This window comes from Athene noctua, chromosome 14 (assembly GCF_965140245.1).
Source record: "Athene noctua chromosome 14, bAthNoc1.hap1.1, whole genome shotgun sequence".
Taxonomy (NCBI): domain Eukaryota; kingdom Metazoa; phylum Chordata; class Aves; order Strigiformes; family Strigidae; genus Athene; species Athene noctua.
This window is the reverse complement of record NC_134050.1, coordinates 13,842,782-13,861,320: the sequence shown is the minus strand read 5'-3', so window position 1 is coordinate 13,861,320 and position 18,539 is coordinate 13,842,782. Positions and strand designations below refer to the sequence as shown.

Genomic DNA, 18,539 nt, shown 5'->3' with positions numbered 1-18,539 from the left:
GTGGCATCATCCTGCAAGAAAAAATCCTAACGGCAGACAGTTACCAACCTCCAGGAAACAGCAAAACTATATATTACTGCCGTAAATTCAGTCTAAGAATACACAAGGTCATGAACTTTGATCAAGCTGATCTCCAAAATCACCTTGAAATAATTGTTAAACAGATTAGTTATTGTCACTGCTAGATGTCATGTATACTGCTACACTGAACTCATGATTGTTGCAAATTCTGCCCAAGGAACTGGGTAGTAGAAAGGTAAACTCAACAGACAACTTTTTTACAGCACAAGAACCAGAAACGGTTAGAAAGAGCTGGGACGAGCCAGGTCCAAAACCAAGAGGCAGTTCTTCACTGATAGGTAGTAAGTAACCTGCCTTATCAAAAGAAGTTGTGGGTGCCAGAAGTTTAAGTACGTTCAAGGGGAAACTGGGAAAAGGAGGAAGTGCCTGTAAGTTCAAGGGGAGACTGAACAGGCTCTTGTAACTAAATAGCTAAACCACATTAGGAAGTCCCCTGAGCTGAAAATAGGTGGAAGCTGGGAGAGTGTAGGAAGGTGGTATGGGGAAAAAAGTATCATATGTTATCATATTTTTATCCTTCCATTGGCCTCTGATTAAGCCTACTTTCTTTTCCCCCCCTGTGATCTTTAATGCATTTCACTGCACATTAGCCCTTGTAATGGATGGGAAGATGATAAGCAGCAACTTACAATTACTGTTTTTATTGATTTTTCCCTTGGTGTGCTGCTTCTGGAGACACTGCAATAACAGGCAGATGCATAGGACAGAAAAAGTTCTAACCCATCTTTTGGTCCCCAAAATCTGTTTAATATGACATCTTCAAGTCAAGGATGTAAAAGATATTTAACAGATAAGAACAGATGTTAAACTTGACCTTAGACAAAGACCATTGGTAAGAGACAGAATATTAAACTAAATAAACTCTTAATCTAAGCCATTTTTATGTTTTTATACTAATGAAACTCAGAAGTAACTTTACCATTTATTTAAGAACAGTTTAGTGAATTAAATGTAATTTTCTAACTCTACCTTTGCTATTGAAAGCTGGAGAAAAGATTCTTATTATAAGAAAATATGGTTAAAGGGAATGAAAATTCAATAAATACCTAGAAGAAGCAGCAGTAAAGGCAAATGAGTAAAAGCACCTGCAGCTACTTAACTGTTATTAACCTGAATAAAAACCCACTATGTTCTTCTGAACAATAAAAGTTTACAAGACACGCTTACAAATGATAGCAAATCAGGGGAACCAGGCAGTACATGCAGTGGCAGGGCTGCCATCCAGAGGGACCTCGACAAATTGAAAGAACGAGTGAACAACAGCGTTATGAAATTCAGCAGCGACGTACGTGAAGCCCTGCACCTGGGATGGAAGAGTCTCCTGCAACAACACAGGCTGAGAGCTGCTCTTCTGAAAAGGACGAAGGGCTGAACATGAGCCCACAGTGTGCTCTGACAGCAAGGGCAGCTGACACTGCTATTGGTCTATATTCACAGGAGCATGGCCATTAGACCAAGGGGAATGATTGCCCCCTTTGCTCAGCTCTTGTGAGCCCGTATCTAGAACAGTACATCCAGTTTGGTGCTCCCCAGTACAAGATATCAAATGGAGCAAGTTCAGCAGAGGACAACCAAGATAACTACAGGCCTGGAGAACCTACCCTGGGAGGAGAGGCTGGGGGAGCTGGGCTCGTCCAGTCTGGAGAAGCGATGGCTTTTGGGGGACCTAACAACAGCCTGCCAGTGTCTAAAGGGAGGCCATCAAGACAACAAGGCCAGGCTGTACCCAGGGGTGAGCAGTGCAAAGCTGAAAAGCAACGCTGAAACAAGAAAAGTTCGGACTAGACATAAGTAAAAATTTCTCACTTCACTCTGAGGACACACAAGCAGTGTGACAAGGTGAACAGAGTGCCCAGAGAAGCTGTGCAGCCAGACTGGATAGCAGAGTAAAACCGTACAGGAAACATAAAGGGATTGATGTGGACTTCAAGACCAGTAAGACCATAACAACAGCCACAGCTTGATGTTTTTACCTTTATGCTTGCTAATACCCTTCTATGTCCCACAGGCATTTTTGTTAATTTTAATCTAATTTAAATTAATTTGGAGCAATTGTTCTCAGCTTTTATTTAGTTCTGCAAGTTGCTGCTTCTATTCTTCAACCTGAAGAATAGATTCTATGCTTGTCATTTTTTTTTCCTGTCTTATTAAGACATCCAGTACTACCACTTCTATAAACCTTTTAGCTTCACTCTTTGGCCTACCATGACTCAGTCCCACTACTATTTCCTTTACTTTCATAATAAGATTTTTATACAAAGAGTTTTTGCTACAGGTATTTTTCATTCCGTTTCGGTGTGCTGCAAGTATAATCAAGGACAAAACAAATTCACAAAGGTCATTAAGCCAGCTCCACTCCAGCTCTGTTTGACACAAAGGCATGCAGTAAAATATTCCAAGAGTATCATTCCAGTTTTTCCAAATGTATAGACTCTGGCCAAAAATCTCTAAGTAAATATGTTTCACTTGAACTGGAAATTGTATGCCTGCTTTCATTTCTAATAGTCCTATTTCTAACCTTGAGATCAGGTATGTGAAAGCTTTACACTATGACACATACTCCTTTTAAATTCCCATTCTAACTATGCTATTGAAAAGAAAAAAGGCTACCCCTTTAAAGCAATAGCAAAGAAAATATATACCCCTCCTTATCGTCTCTTGCAAACTAGATACTGTGGCATATGCAACAAAAGATACAACTGCTAACCAAAATAAAATACAGAAAAAATAAAGTATGACATGGCAAACAGTACGCATGCTTATTTAAAGCAGCAATCTCTTTGGCCTAATCTAGTTACATACTTTCGTCTTTTCTAAGAGTCTGCCCACAGCAGATAAACACACAAACCTTCTTGTACTGCACCAACTGACGTCAGCAGTCGCTTAGGAACAGCGTTTGGTGCAAAAGTGGTAGTACCGAAACTATGTTTACAATTGAAAAAGAATGACAGTATGCAGGGCTCACCATAGCTTCAGGAAAAGAGATACAAATTTATAAATAAAACTACAAAAGATATTTTCTAAAACTGCATAGGATTTTCAAAGAATGTCTGTCTGCTTAAATATCTTGTAATGAATATCAGGAGAAACAGATTTATTTTTCTGTATTTTAAATGGTACAATTTCCTTCACCACCACGACCCCCCCCCCCCCCCCAAAAAAAAAAAAGTAGTCAGTTTTGAGTTTCTTTCACTTCTGTTTAATCTGTAAACAAACATTCAAATCCAGTAACAACTTCATTGCAACTCTTTACAGGGACAAAGCCCTGTTGTTCCCACAGCAGGAAAACAAAAGTTCTCACACAACAACCTGCACCAGTAGAAATAATCACCTAATCAAATAGTCAAATGTTTAGAAAGTCTAGCATTTAAGGAACTTAGAAATGCTCTACTTTAAAGTAACTCAATACAAAAATTATTCTGAAGACACCCAAAAATCAACAGTATAAAACTATAACAGCTGCAAAGCTGTTTGTGACAGCTTCCCAAATAAACTTCATTTTACAGTTATAGAATTTTATTTAGAAAGAATGTGTGTGAAAACTGTGTGTACAGGTTTATTTATTGGTCCAGAGTAATTTAGAAATAAAGACCAAATTTTGAGTAGCCTGATTATTTTCATTCTATAATATAACGTTTCTAACCATTTGTTACACTTTTGGAAATCTATTGAAGAAGAAAAAAAAATCTGCATAGTTTGTACAAGTTCAAAAATGTTAAAGTTAACTGCTAGATTTATGTATTACACCTCCAGTAGGCATTCTCCAATTAAGCAGTTTTCTCATCAGCGAAAACTCTAAACATCATTCTCTAAACAGAAATTAAGCAGTTTTCTCATCAGAGCTTAGCCTAATAGGAACGAACTGTAATGTCAGACATCATAACAGAGAGTCTGTACCTTGGGTTCTCACATTCCTCCTCCTGGCTCTGAGAAAATAAGAAGAAGCTAAAACTAGAATGGCCAAAGAAAGAACACTGCAGAGAAGAAAGCTGAATAATATCAGTCAATATTACAAAAACCAGACTGCTTATTTTCATATTCTCTTGACATATTTCCAATATGAAACCTCACATTCAACAGTCACTCTCAACCCCTGAACTATAATTACCGACACAAGAAGCTGTGCATGCAATTATCACAGTTTTTTGCTGTACACATCCCAATCAAAAAACTGCATGGAAAGAGAACAAAGTCCACCTCTTCGTCTAAGCTAACGTAAGAGTTACTATAAATTTGGGAAGGCTTAACTGGAACATATGCTATATCAAGTGGAATTGACCAAATCAGGAACATTCCCCCTTCATCCCACCAAAAGAAACCCATCATCCATATGCAAAGTGGGAAAACTATATAAAAAACAGTAAACAGGGATAGTCCTCTTTTTAAAATATTAGCTTCCTGACATGCAAACAGTTTAAGACAATTCATCCCCAAACTCTCTCAAACCAAGACAAGAAAAAGAAGCAAGTAACATCAATTTGATCTGAAGCGGATAATGCATGGTTTCATTCATCTCATAGCATTTTTTTGGTCTGCTACCGGGAGTGGGAGAATGATGTTTCTGTCATTTCAATGCACCCCTAAAGAATATTGTCTCTGGAAAATGTCCAGAAGTAATTTGGGCCCAGAATAGCTATTTGATCCCAAACTGAAACATTCTGACACCAACCAAAGATCTAAATAGTTTATGTGGAAGTCAAGCAGAGAGAGATCTGACGAAAAAAATGGTGCTACTGAACTCAGAAAAGCCTACCTCATTGATTCTGTTATAGTTCAGCAATTGCTTCAGCTTGCTTTCTGATTTATATTCCTGTACATGGACTCTAAGTCAACTTTTCCAGGACTGTTAATTTACATCCCATCATACCTCCCACCATGACAGCTGAGAACCAAGTTGCCAGTTTTCTAATACCCTTGGGAAACAAAGCATCATTTTTCTGCTGCTGTATCTGGAAACAATCAAGGTGCTGAAAGGAACAACTAGCTGTTCAAACTGCTATACTTGGAGAATTTTTGAGGGGCTAGAACACAGTTCAACCATGCTTTAGTGGACAGTACCAGCAGGAGATTCTGTTGTCCAAGGCTCACTGCTGGTAAACCTCCCATACAGAAACATTCAGAAATCGCCTGGATAATCTTTTAATCTTTTGACTTGTGGTAGGAAGCAGAGACCCAGAAGCAAATGTCCAGTTATTACCAAAAATGCAGCCAATGCATTGAGCACACACTTGTAGAATTCTAGTTAGAATTATGCTCCTATAGTGCCAGCTTTGCATCACATAAAGAGGTAAGACTTACTGGGAGATTGATTTTGTTGTTCTAATCACTGGTCTTGGAAGTGGACAAGTGTTAAGTGTCTTTTTTCCTTCTTTATCCTCTCCTTCATAAATGTTAGCTAGTTAATTTTAAAAAAAAAATCACTTCACTGCTGACATAGACAAAATATACATATAAACAATGTAATAAATGATAAACATACAAACCATCTTATGATCTGCAAACAAAATGTGAACTTTGAAATATAATGAGAAACATACTTCACTCACACATAAGTTACTTAGAGGAGAAAAAATAACTTGAGACATCAGAAAAGACTGTTAGGAAAATGAGCGGGAATCAATGTTAATAAAACTTCAAGTTTTCTGGTGATTCCGAGAAAAGAAATTCTATGAAAATTCATCTTTTCCCTGAAAAGCAAGCTTCTTTGCTACATCCTTTTATCTGCTGTCCATTTTATTATTCAGGGCTCCACAAGAATAGACTGTGACCTATTCTTCTAGTTCTGAATAGGTACAACACGAAATAAAATACCAGTGATACAACTTGCTTTCACATCCCAGCAACGGCAGTGAAGCATGCCGCCTGCTAAGTCAAAACCTGTTCAAGCCCCTCCTTGAAAGAGTGGCCATCTAGTAGTCTGTTACAAAAAAAAAAAAAAAACAACAACAAAAAAAAACACAACCAAAAAAAACCCCCAACCCATAGTCTGCTGTGAGAAAGGCTCAGAGCATAAATAAATGAGACAGCCTTTCATTTATCTTAGAGCTGTCATCGCTAGACAGCTTGTTTCTGTAACTGGTAAAGACCGAAAAACAGTAAATTAAGTCCTATAACATGACAGGAAATACACTGTCATGTTTCACCACCCAGAAGACCATCTTCTCAAAACTTGAATAAAACATCTCAACAAGGAATATCATAACAGTAAACACACTTTTTCAGAAAAAGGGGTAAGTAGCTCTGTGAGGAGCACAAATGATGAAATCCTCGGAACGTGTATCTTATGACTAGATTACCTGGCAACTTGGAGTTGCAAGCTCTAAATGCCTCATTTTCCTGTATTTAGAGTACTCATTTCATCTGTCTTTGGTGGTTTCTTCAGTCTTTTTCATAATGGGGGTGCTAGTAGGCTCTCTTGCTGGCTACCGATTTTCATTAAATTTACAGAAATTTATTATTCAGGACAATTATCCTCTGTCAAATCTAAATGTAATAAGCCAATGAATGCAAAGACACTAGGGATGGATGTTCGCATGACAAAAAGGTACTTGAATTAGAAACTGTCTATGATGTGTGCACACATACACATGTACGTGCACGTGCATACATTTGCATACATTTACAAAATCTTAAGGTCACCATTTAATACAGGGTTACATTGCCAATAAAATTAACCTACAGAAGAACACCCCAAAAGCAGGTCAGAATAGCCACTTTAGAGATGACCTGGAAAACAGACATCTGTAGTAAGGGAACAAAAATTCCTTACAGTCCAGATATTTGACAGCACAGGACAGTGTCTTTTATCAGTGTTTAACGGGAAGATAAAATAAGAAACATGAAATTACTTATTAAACAATTTTTTTCTGGTAACATAAATTTTAGGGATACAGTTACATAGCTAAAATATGCTTTAGCTTTTTGTAAGGACTATGATTTCAAGAAGTAGGGCAAGTTCAGGACTAAAGCTTTAACAATTAATGATGCTGTTTAGAGAAAACTCAGCTTGGAGCTCACAAAAATGAATTGGTTCAGACTAGAAAAACCTACTTATAAAAGAAATGCTGATTCATTTGCAGAATGGAACAGTTCAATTAATTCACTCTTCAGTGAAAAAAAAAATTCATATTGGTGCTTAAAAAACAGTGATGTGGAAACTTGTTATTACAAACACCATAGGACTGACTCACACTATTATCTTTAAACAATGTTAACTCTCACTATCACACTTAAACAGGTTTAATTAATGCCTCAGGACACAGAAAATGAGCTACCACTTAGCAAACTAGAAAATGCAGTTTCTCAGTGCGTATAACTGGTTACTGACAATTACTACAACTACTTAAACAAAAGCATACTGTACAGTTCATATAGGTTATGAAACGAGTCAGAATAATAAGCCACATGTTTTAAATGTCAAAATGCAAAAGTTGTAATTTATTTTCAAAGGTTTTTTGTTATATTTTTGACTGACTAATTTTGCTAATAGAAAAAAGAGTAGCTGCTTTGAAGTCATGAGATTTCAGTGTGAACATACAGGGCATTTTACAGTATTGAGACACATCACAAGTCAGTCATTAAATACACAAATCTGAAAATGGGGTGGAAAGAACACATTTTGTGAGTGTCAGGCAATCTACATTTCGTTTTATAAAATTTTAGAATTTGGGAATGCATGGATTTGCTTTTTCTTATTTCTTTTTAACTTTGAAGTAAATGTTCTGACAATCATTACTAAACCACCACAGCAGAATGCAGCAATCCTTCAATCAACTAAAAACAATAAAGCTACACAAAAAACTTAAGAGAATTTATGGAATGAATGAAAAAACAAAAATCCACATCAGTTCACTAAACTGTATTAATGAGAATCTCAATATTTTGAGTTTTCATATTGGAAATTTGAAACATTTTGAATACTTTGTTGAAATCTTCTGACAAAAGATTATCTTCCAAAAATACTATCTTCAAGCATTTGGGCAAAATAAGAAACCTTTGCTTTAGGAGTGTTTCAACAGAAGACAATAAATCTTTTTTATATAATGAAATTTCATAAATAGAAATGCATTACATCTTTTTTAGCACGTAACAACATCTGTAATCTTATTGTGGATCAAGCTATATTAAATACCAATACAATCAAACACAAGAGATTATGAAATCACTTCTGTTTGATGCATGTTTCTGCACAATAGGGTGATCTTAATTTTCCTCAACCCATACAGGACTGTAACGGAGCTAATTAATAAATAAAATCACATAGTACATTTGCATTGAGAACAAAGCCTTTAACATATAAAATAAGTTTTTGACTGGAGGTCCCCTGATAGTGCAGTATAGAAAATAAGGCGGGGAAATCTGATTAGAATTGCCTAGCCTGGCCTGGAGTTATATCCCTGTCAACACTGACCATTTACAGAAAACACTGTCTAAATTTCACAGAACATTCAACTTTTGACAGTCCATCAACCACAACAAAAAGTTTTGGCAAAATATTTAAGCCTTGTGGGCTGCTTTTCCAAATGTTCAATGAATCAAAAAGATTAATGGCAGAATGGAATTCAACATGGAATATCCACCCGTGTTCACCCAATCTCCTGAGCGGGTTTCACAGTATGCTGCATGTTCTCTCAGCTGTACCGTTAGCTTTAAAACAGCTGTATCTACTGCTGCTATCACAAACAGTACTCACCGTACCTCTCCGTAGGTTCATTATGCCTTTTTGCAGTCATTATAGTGGATGACTGCTAAAGGCCACTCTTACACTCCAGAAGTGCTTGCCAAACTGTCTTGGTCAATGAATAATTTCCTTCAAATATTTCTTACAATATATTTCTAATAATGTTTTCAGTTGAAAAGTCTTTGTACTGTTTTAGCTCTTCAGTATATTTCTGCCAACTAGACATATTTATTAAAGATCTTACAGACCATATTCTGGGAACTCCAGTGACAGAGGACCCTCCCTGCACATCCCTCATACTTCACACAGCATTGTCTAGAAAAGACTATCTTGTATAAACACTAACAAGTAGATAAAGCCCTAAGAATTGCTAAATCGTTATTTTGACATAATAAAAAAAGTGTACTAACTCCATCTTCTGGCTAGGAATAATTGGTATGGAAGATCAAAAAAATTATCGAGCTAATTCAGCTTGATATCAGGCTTTACTTACAAACTTTATGCTTCTACATTCTTGTTTCTTCTGTATGTGATAAAAGTTTTCTCTCCAGTTTATCATTCATTTCACTTCCTTCTCACTTCTCCTGGGTTTGAGTTTAATCCTTGTCAAGCCTCTTTATAATCAAAATTTTTGTTAATGTTTCAGTTTAAAAAATATGAATTTAATCAAGGGCAAATTTCTGCTTTATCTTCCTGAACATTATTTAAAAAAAAAAAAAAAAAAAAAAAAGTGAGGTGATGAGAAACTGTCCTTGTATTAGGAGAGCATTATTAGTTGCACAATGCAATATCTAATATTTCAGGTTTCATATAACCACTCAAAGCAGCAGGACTGCAGGTGTTTTCACAAGATCTTCTCTTTGATCACAAAACTCCAGCATACAGTAGAAGAAAACTCAAAAAGTTCACAACACAAACAGATACCTGGAGTCATTTGTGTGTATTCCCCAACAGATGAATTTATTTAAAAGCTGAAATTAGACACGTGGTGCACCTGCTCCACTTGTCCACCTCCAAGCCCTTCTGCAGAATCAGCGTGTCTAATGCTTTTTACGCTGGTGATTCTACTGGGATGATGGACTGAACATATAAGCAAACACCTCTATAAAATGAACATACCACAGACTAAGAGTTATTGTGAAAGGAATAAGCAATACATGATTGGATTGCTCAGTTCCACATTGCAGAACACTGCAAACCTGAAAGGACTCTGAAGCTGGCAAAACAATGTCATGGGACCTATTTATCCCATGAAGTTCAGTCTGGGCTTGAACTATTAATAAGAAACTGTCATTCTGATCACATTTTCCTATTTTTTGCTGTCATGTATGTGAATTTTTGGCAACATGAAAATTAAAAGCCAAGGAGGGTTACTGCAAATAGCTGGCCTGAAGCTTCCTCCTTACTGTAGCAACTTATTTTATTGGAAACTTCAGGTACCCACAAAAGTGGGCAAAAAAATCATCAAAATACCTAGAAGCACTGAAGAAGGACAGACATACTTCCTGACTCAGAGGACTTCCAATTCTACATTCTAAGGCAACAGCTTTTCTCCACTACCACATTATGTATTTAGTCCTGTAGATGGAAGCATGATGTATTGATGAGAGTTCAAGACTCATAAGATGACTCACAGAAGTGTTGTTACAGTTTTATAATGTTTTCATTTTACTTCACTCTGTTGTGTTTATGTGAAAATTCTTCATTATTTTCAGTTTTAAAACACTGCTTTAAATGTGTGCCAAATACTCGGGTATTAGGAAGAATCTGATTCACGTCCTTTACCAGTCATTCTGTTCTCACACATGAATGCAGTATGATTCTATCTGTTTCCACACAACCTTAAAATGCTTTTCAAAAGGACTCTCTGCTGCCCCATTTACTGTACAAGTCTAACTTAGATATCTAAATTGCACTTTTTCGTTCAAGGTCTTTGTGAAAACTTTATGTATAATGTTATATGTTGCAAGCGTGGTACCACACCTGACTGCAATTGCTTAATATCTTACATTTTAAGTACCTGTTTGCCATACTTCAGCTATCCAGTGTTGAAGTATTCTGTTCCTTTTACTTCAAGTGGACAAACACAGAATATACAGTTCACTGAAGACAGAGAAAAATAGAGGCTTTTGCGTGTGAAGGGATGCTATTTTGACTGATTTATTGGGAAGTTATAACACATCCATTCTTTACACTGCAGTGCCACTAATTCTTTTAAATCAGCACAGCTTGGCACTGCCACAATAAAGGATCAGTCCTGCCCTCCCTCAGCTGCTCATTCCCATCCCCGTGTCACTCCCTCCCTTATGCAGCAAAAGCAGTCATTCAGCCACGTGGCAAGGAACTACAAAAAGAACTGATGACTTTTAACATGGATTAGTTCCCCAATTTAGTTCACTGTGCAGTCTCATGAATGCTCGTGTCAGCACAAAGGGTGATGTGCCAGGGCAGGAACGAGCAGCCCACTCCTTTCAGTGGAAGCACACAAAGCGATCAGGGAATTGGAACATTTGAGTAGAGGTGTTCAGATTAGATAGGATATGCTCAAAGGTCAAAATCAAATTCCTTTTCTGTGACTATATAAAAATGAATCCGAACTGGACATAGCTCTTAGCATCAGGAAATCATCATGCTCTGACCTCAGAACCCAAAATTTTAATTAAGACTTGCACTGCAATTGTACCTCCCAGCTAACAAAAGCTGCTGTTGCATCAGGCATTCTAGTTAGTTCTGTTGCTGGCATTATCAGCAAAAAAAGAGGCAAAAAACATCCCAAACCAAAACCCACCAAAATGTGAAAGCACAATGAGGAAGGCTGGGAAGAAAAAAATAATAGAAGATATCAGAGACCAATACAAGAGTTCAGCATTCCAGAATTAAAAAAAAAAAAAAAGAGGTAGGTATAGAACAGTTACTGATACCACTGTATTGCTTGACTTTAAAAGCCATTGAAGTCTCGGCCTCCAATGTGTATCTTAGCAAAAACATTTCCTCTAAATAGCTACAGTACACAGAGGACAACGTTTTAAATCGGAAATGTCTATAAAATTACTATCCCAGAAGAAAACTGTAGTGGGATATGAAGACTGAGAAAAAATCACCTGCAACTGTAATCTAAGGCAATGCAAAGGAGAAACAAGCTTTCCATTCCCCAAGATTTTAGAAAGAGTTACATTCTATCGATTAAGGACTCAAATTCTATGTGGAAGCCAAACACACTGAGAAAAAGCCTGACACTGAAGAAAAACTGGAAACAAGTTACTTACTGGGACACAGACAATAAATAAATGGTGAAAATCACACAGTAATAAAGGAAAACTTGTGACATGCCAGGAAAATTTAGTGATGGCTAAGGCATGCCTCTCTGTAGTTCCCCCTAGCTTTTATCCTCGGAAAATCCAAAACAAACAAAGAAGCCCAATAGCAACTTTACTGCAGGCTGAAGTTGTGATGTCCTAGGGTGGAGCTGTAGAGAAACTTCCTGCCCGGAGGAAAGAGGGAGATTTTAATATCAGGAGAAGAGGCCTGGTGAACAGAAGTAGGTTTACATCATTTCCTCTATTGATCTTAAGAATTACATGGAAACAAAAAACCATTACTGGCAAAGATGGTTTGAAAAATGAAAAGACCTGGAAGTTATTCAAATTAGACAATGGGAATAATAACAAAATTTTTTTAAAGCCTGCCCATCTTAGGTGATTCTAATGATCATTTAGGAACATAACCATATGATGAGAAAACAAAAGGAAAAAAAACCCTTTGTGTTGCTCAGAAAGGCATGAAAATATTCCTGATGCACAGAACTATGCACGTGACTGCTAGCCATTTTAGCTACAGACATAAAGAAACGATGGACTGTCAGTCACTTTCTTGATGTTTTCAGCAGAATTTTCTACAGAATACTTCATAGCATAAGAATTGCGAAGAACATTTTACTCAGTAAATTCATAATAATAAGATGATGGAAGAAACCTTAATCTTTTTTCTCTTTCATAGCACCCACTTATTTGACTGGTTCTAAAAGTTACAGAACACACAGCATTAACCAAGTTGACTTACAAAGTCAGGGAAGACAGATGTAAACCAAATGTTTCCCCAGGAATCATACAAAACTTAACAGACTTTGCTGAAAAAAAAAAATGCAGTCCCATACTGCAGTGCTTGAAAGATTAAATAGCCAAGTAGTGTCCTACTATGCTGCAGTTCCATCTGTTATTACAGATTTATCTTTTGAAACATGTATGTATACCGAAGTCTAGCTGAGAAAACAACAACTGAACGTTGTCAGCTCATAAAAGCACTTTTAAAATAGCTAACAAGTGCCAGAATGAAGATTAAATTCAGATAATTAAAAAATATTAAAACTTATGCAGAAAAATATGTATATGATCATGTAACTTCCAACTTCTTAATTGAAGAAAGACTGACAACACTTACAGGGCTGAAACACTAAACAAGGATAAAACAAAATATTCAATATGTTTTATGTGCTGCATAACATGCAGGCATTGCCCTAAATAAATGGCAAAGTTACTGGACATACACTCATGGAACCCAACCTGACTGCACCATAACCTCCATTTTAATGTCTGGAACTGAAGGAATAAAGAAGATCAAGGACAAAATACACAATTCAAAATTGAGATTTCCAGATCTTGCTTTGTTAACATCTACATTAGCTGTTTATTAATCATACAGATTTAAATCCCAATACTCATTGACTTCAATAGCAAAACCTCCTAACTTGCAATTGAGCTAATATGAACACATACCAAGTAAAGCACATACCAAGCAGTGGCCGCATGCAGTGACATGTTAGTGAGGTTGGACGGGGCAGGCAAATAATTTTGAACTAGCAGCAAAAACAGTTGCTCTTCCTTTAGAATAGCATCCCAGTGCTTTAGCCACCTCCACCCATGCACAATTTTTTTTTTTAAGAATAAAATAAATTTAAAGAGAATTCTGTATGAAGACCCCAGGCCAGGTAGACAGCGATCACACCGTTTGGAATGCAACCCCAGTGACCAGCTCACTACAGATGACACCGGCCTATAGTGTGAAAGATGTCTTAAAAATATGGGCTGCCAGACTCTTACAGCCAAGTTAATCTATCATAAATGTGCAGAAACAGAGATACTTAATCTTTCTAAGCCTTGTATTCAAGGGTTTGGGGCAAGGTAGGATGGGGGGGTGGAGTTTTGTGGGGGTTTTTGTTGGGTGGGGTTTTTCTTTGGGATGTTTGGGGTTTTTTTTGGGCGGGGGGGAGGGTGCAGAGGTTTGTTGATTTGGGGGGGAAAAAAAACAACCAACCAAGAGTTTTGCATGTAGATTTCAGATACTAACACAGCTCTAACTGATGTTCTGTCATTTATTCTTTTAACAAGGAAGGAAATGTAGGGGGGTTATATGCAAGAATTCTTTCAAAATAATTTGAAAATATTAGTATTCAAACACTTAAATTAACTTTTTAAGGTTCACACAAACACAGGAACCTTGATATTTTAACAAGATCAGCCTTTAATTCTGTACTATTAGTTTGTTAAAATCTAAGTTTATTCATGTGTTTGCATATGTAAAAAAAAAAAAAAAAAAAGCAAAACCACAAACACTCTTGGTTTAACCTGTTGGTCACTGCATTACTTTTCCCTAAGAAAATAATCAGCCATAGCTAGCCCATACCGGCAATACCCACACGAACAACATACATCAATATTAAATCAGTTAGTGGGAATTCGTTTACAGTTTTTAAGTGAAATGCAAAGACATGATGATTTTTTGCAATAAAACACACACTGCTTTCAACTCTAACTGGTTTATATTAGTGGCTAGGTAACCTCTGGAAGTTACTGGATTTTAATCAATGCGGGGAAAAAGTATTTTAAACAAAAGATTCCCTTGCTTTTGAGGTTAAACCTCAGATAACATTAATTTTGAAAACTCTGTTTTAATTTGTAACACATAAGAATACTTCAGTGTAATTGCTAGAAAAGGTGGTGATATCTGAAACACTGTGAAACCTGCATAGTATTTAATTTTGGTAACTAGGGAAGACCATTTTCATACAGATCACAAAATATGACTGCACATCTTTCAGAATCAAGCACAACTACAATGTTCGTTGGAGAAGTAGCCTGGCCAGTTTAAATAATTTTTCAATTTATCCAAAGTAGCACTTTGCAAATTCTTGTAAGCGCCATAGCCGCGGTCACAACCGAACAGTTTGAGATGAAGCCAGTCTTTTCCTTTGTAACAGTCGAGCTCAGCTTGCAACACTATCAAAAATAAAAGAACTGTAAGCTAATTGCTGGCAAGTATGACGCAAGCGGTTTCCTAGGTAACAGCCCAAGTTGCTGAAGTGCCTGATCCAGCATTTCCTCATCTGTTTGCACTCACACCAGCAGTCTGACAATGTAGTCACTGCATCCTGTTTCACTCAGCAGCCAGCGAAACATACTGAGCTTAACCCTTGACTAACATCTTTCCAGTTAACCTAGCCTATCTGTAAGTTAACTTTTACAGTGATGTTCTGAACATGCATTTTTTTCCTCACACCTTTGCAGTAGCTGTCTATACTGCATTTTCTTTTCAACTGAGAAAACATAAGAAAACAATCTAAAATAAAAAAGTACATAACAGATATCTTTTAATTTGTATTTGCACTACTGAAAGTTTCTGCCACAAATTAAGTTTAAAAATGTCACCTGCAGATTTTACATAAAACATCAAATTATCTGTATCTCAGATTTTAACTTTACGGTTCCAGAATTTTCCTGATTTTATACTATCCCCAAAGTAAATTAGATACAAACATCAAGATCTATCAAACTACTTATCATTCACTTCAAATAGATGTGTATTCCTATATAAGTAGGAAACATGTTTTAAAAAATATCACAAAACAGTTACCGTATACATCAAGGAAAACAAAAATCACCCTTTGATCTAAAAAAGAAAATAAATGTAGAGAGCACGGATCTCATCAGTGAGCTATCTTGCAGGGAAACTGCAGGTTCTAAAGCAAATTAAAAAAAAAATCAAACATGTTAATGAAAAAAAGCATATGCTTGGCCTTTCTGGCACTATATTGCATTAAAAAAAATCAGATAATTTTACAGTTTATTTTTAAATGTGAATTTGGTCATTTCAGGACATGAATAAACATGAAACAAACTATTTCCAGCACAGAGCCTTTATGTGCTGACATCCGTGCTTATCCGGTGTAAAACATAACTGTTTTTCTGTACCATGGAATAGCTGTGGGGCACAAAGAAAGCAAAAATGCAAGATAAAAGTAGTTTTGGTTTAAAATTCTGGGCAATGCTTCACTAAGGCAAAATATACATGAAATATACTGCTGGAAAAAAGTCTCCCACCTTCACTGACTGATCTACCCAGTGCAATATTAAGTGGGAAATCCCCTAAAGCATTCTGAATCAACAGATGACAGCCAGACAGAACGACCTGCCACAGCAGCTTCCTGACCACTAAAGAGAACTAGGTACCAAAAACGTGAAGGTGCAGGGAGGAGGCGACATTAGGGACTTTTCATTATTTCTTTCACAAAAGCTTACTCACTCACTCAGGCGGCCGGGCTCGTATCAAGTTAGAACTGCTCTAAAAGGAGATCTAAACCAGCTCTGATTTTCCAGTAACTCGAAGTTCTTTCAAATACATCATGGATTCTCCAGTTTCTTGCGAAGCCTTCTTGTTCAAATCTAGTATCATAACATATCCATATTCCACAAAACAAAATATGAAGTCTTAGGCCAAAAAGCCCAAGGGTACAGACAAACAAGTGGCCTGAAATGAAACTCTGAAGAACAGTATGCAGGTATGCACTGGCAACTATACGTATGTAGAAAATAAGAAACAAAAGAGCACTACCATGTTTACACAATATGATCAATGCTCTGGCTTAGTAAGCAATTAACCACTTGTTATCATCTCAGTGATGTTTTTCTCTAAATGCAGACGCATCAGAAAGCTTTTCTACTCTATTAGGACAGTTTTCCACTGCATCATTTGTTAGCTTCTTCCCGTAGACCTGCATTCCTCTTCATTCTGATGTTGTAGTACCCAGATAATAGGTAGGGAGGCAGAAGAATAAAGAAATAAATGTTTTCTTCACCAATAGACAGTTTTCCTCAACTGAATGATAAGCCAGCTCAGAAAAAAATAAAGTAAGTAGTCTGGTATGTGATTATGAAAATTCCAGAAAGACATCAGGAAGTTTTAGGGATGAAGAGGCAATGATAGGCAGAAAACCCATGATGACACAAGGCACGTTGAGGAACACAAACATCCCTGTAGGGGAGAGAGGCAAACCAGCACAGACTAGCAGGACCATTGTTGCAGGGTTATGCTGGGATACAAAAGATTCCCAACCCCAACTCTATTCAACAATGCATCAGGGAGCCCTGAGAAAAATCATGAGCCACATGATGGCTTTAGGTTATGGGATTCAAGGTTCAGACAGGTTCTCCAAGACTAAAACATAAAATGGTTGCTGAGGATGTCTTTGATAAAATGAGTTTTTAGATGCCTGTATTAGAACGAAGTGTACATGCACGTTCTATCAGAGGGCACTGAAACATACTTCTATGAACACAGACACCAAATAACCATTTGTTATGTAACTGATATATAACAAGACCACTTTGAATAGGCGGCTAGCCTCTCTAAGGCTTAGAATTGTTATCTGTCTTATAACAATCCAGCAACTACAGAACATACCATCACAATATAGTTTTTCTCCAGCTCTGCCTCCCACTATACTCTGACTAGGACACAAGAAGAAAAATACAGCTCTGTCCACCCAGCTAGCTAACCTCCCAAATGACACTCATGACAAGTCAGATGCAGGGAATTCACTGTTCTTTTTGACTGTGGCTTTTCTTGGCTTACCCCTCTTCCTGAAATCTGCAGGGGTACCACTGCAGAACATCTCAAAGTGAAGCAGAGATGATGGGAAGAAAAAGACAGACCTGGGACACAGCTCGGAATCTAACAGACCCACTGAGCCAAAGTATTACTCAGAAATTGGAAATAAAGTTCAGAATTTCCTTAAAGAAAAAAAGTTCTGCAAAGGTCCAGTTAAATCTGCTTGCCCTGTGGAGGTAAATAAAAAGTTCAAGACATCAGGATGGAAAACATTCTTCTGCTTCTACTGATCCTGTTGCAACCCAAGCTGTAATCAGAATAAAATACCTCAATTAAATCTGTATATGAACTTCAGTATTATAAGGACCAGGCAAAGCTTTCTTATAGCTCTCAAACACTGCAAGAAGGTACACTGACAAATAAAAACCCTGTAATTCCTTCCCTCCATTTTGAATGGAGAAGTTAAGAGAGAAAGATTGGTTTGGGGTTTTTTTTTTGAGGCACGGTTCTTTCCCTATTATTATTAGTCAGCCACTAATGATAACAGGGCTACCTACCTACTCTTGACACAACTGCAACACTTGAGCCAATACTACTCCTCCTCCCTCCTCACTTGCTTACAGAAGGAAAGAGTTAGACAGAACATAAACAAGATGGCTAAGGCTTAGTCTTGTCAAAAAAATCCCCAAACCCAACCTAGAAAACCTCTGTCCCCTTTATCCAGGAAATAAACAAACAGAGAATTGTTTTCAGCTTTGAAGCTACTGAAGACATACAGATTCTCTTTGGGCAGCAAAGCATAAGCTCCTAACTACAAAAGTCTACATATTAAGAGCTCAGCTCTTAGAAATAAATTTGCAGTTATGCTTATGGAGAATGAAGCAGGTGAGTAAGCACA

At 37.0% G+C, this 18,539-nt stretch overlaps 1 protein-coding gene and 1 non-coding gene across 2 annotated transcripts in view; both read right to left on the bottom strand.

Moving 5' to 3' along the window:
• PDE3B (phosphodiesterase 3B) overlaps nt 1-18,539 on the bottom strand; it is an 88,107-nt gene that overhangs the window by 58,201 nt on the left and 11,367 nt on the right. The window lies entirely within an intron of this gene.
• On the bottom strand, nt 737-920 carry LOC141966271 (U2 spliceosomal RNA). Its single transcript, XR_012634565.1, has one exon. It is a non-coding gene; the product is annotated as a U2 spliceosomal RNA (small nuclear RNA).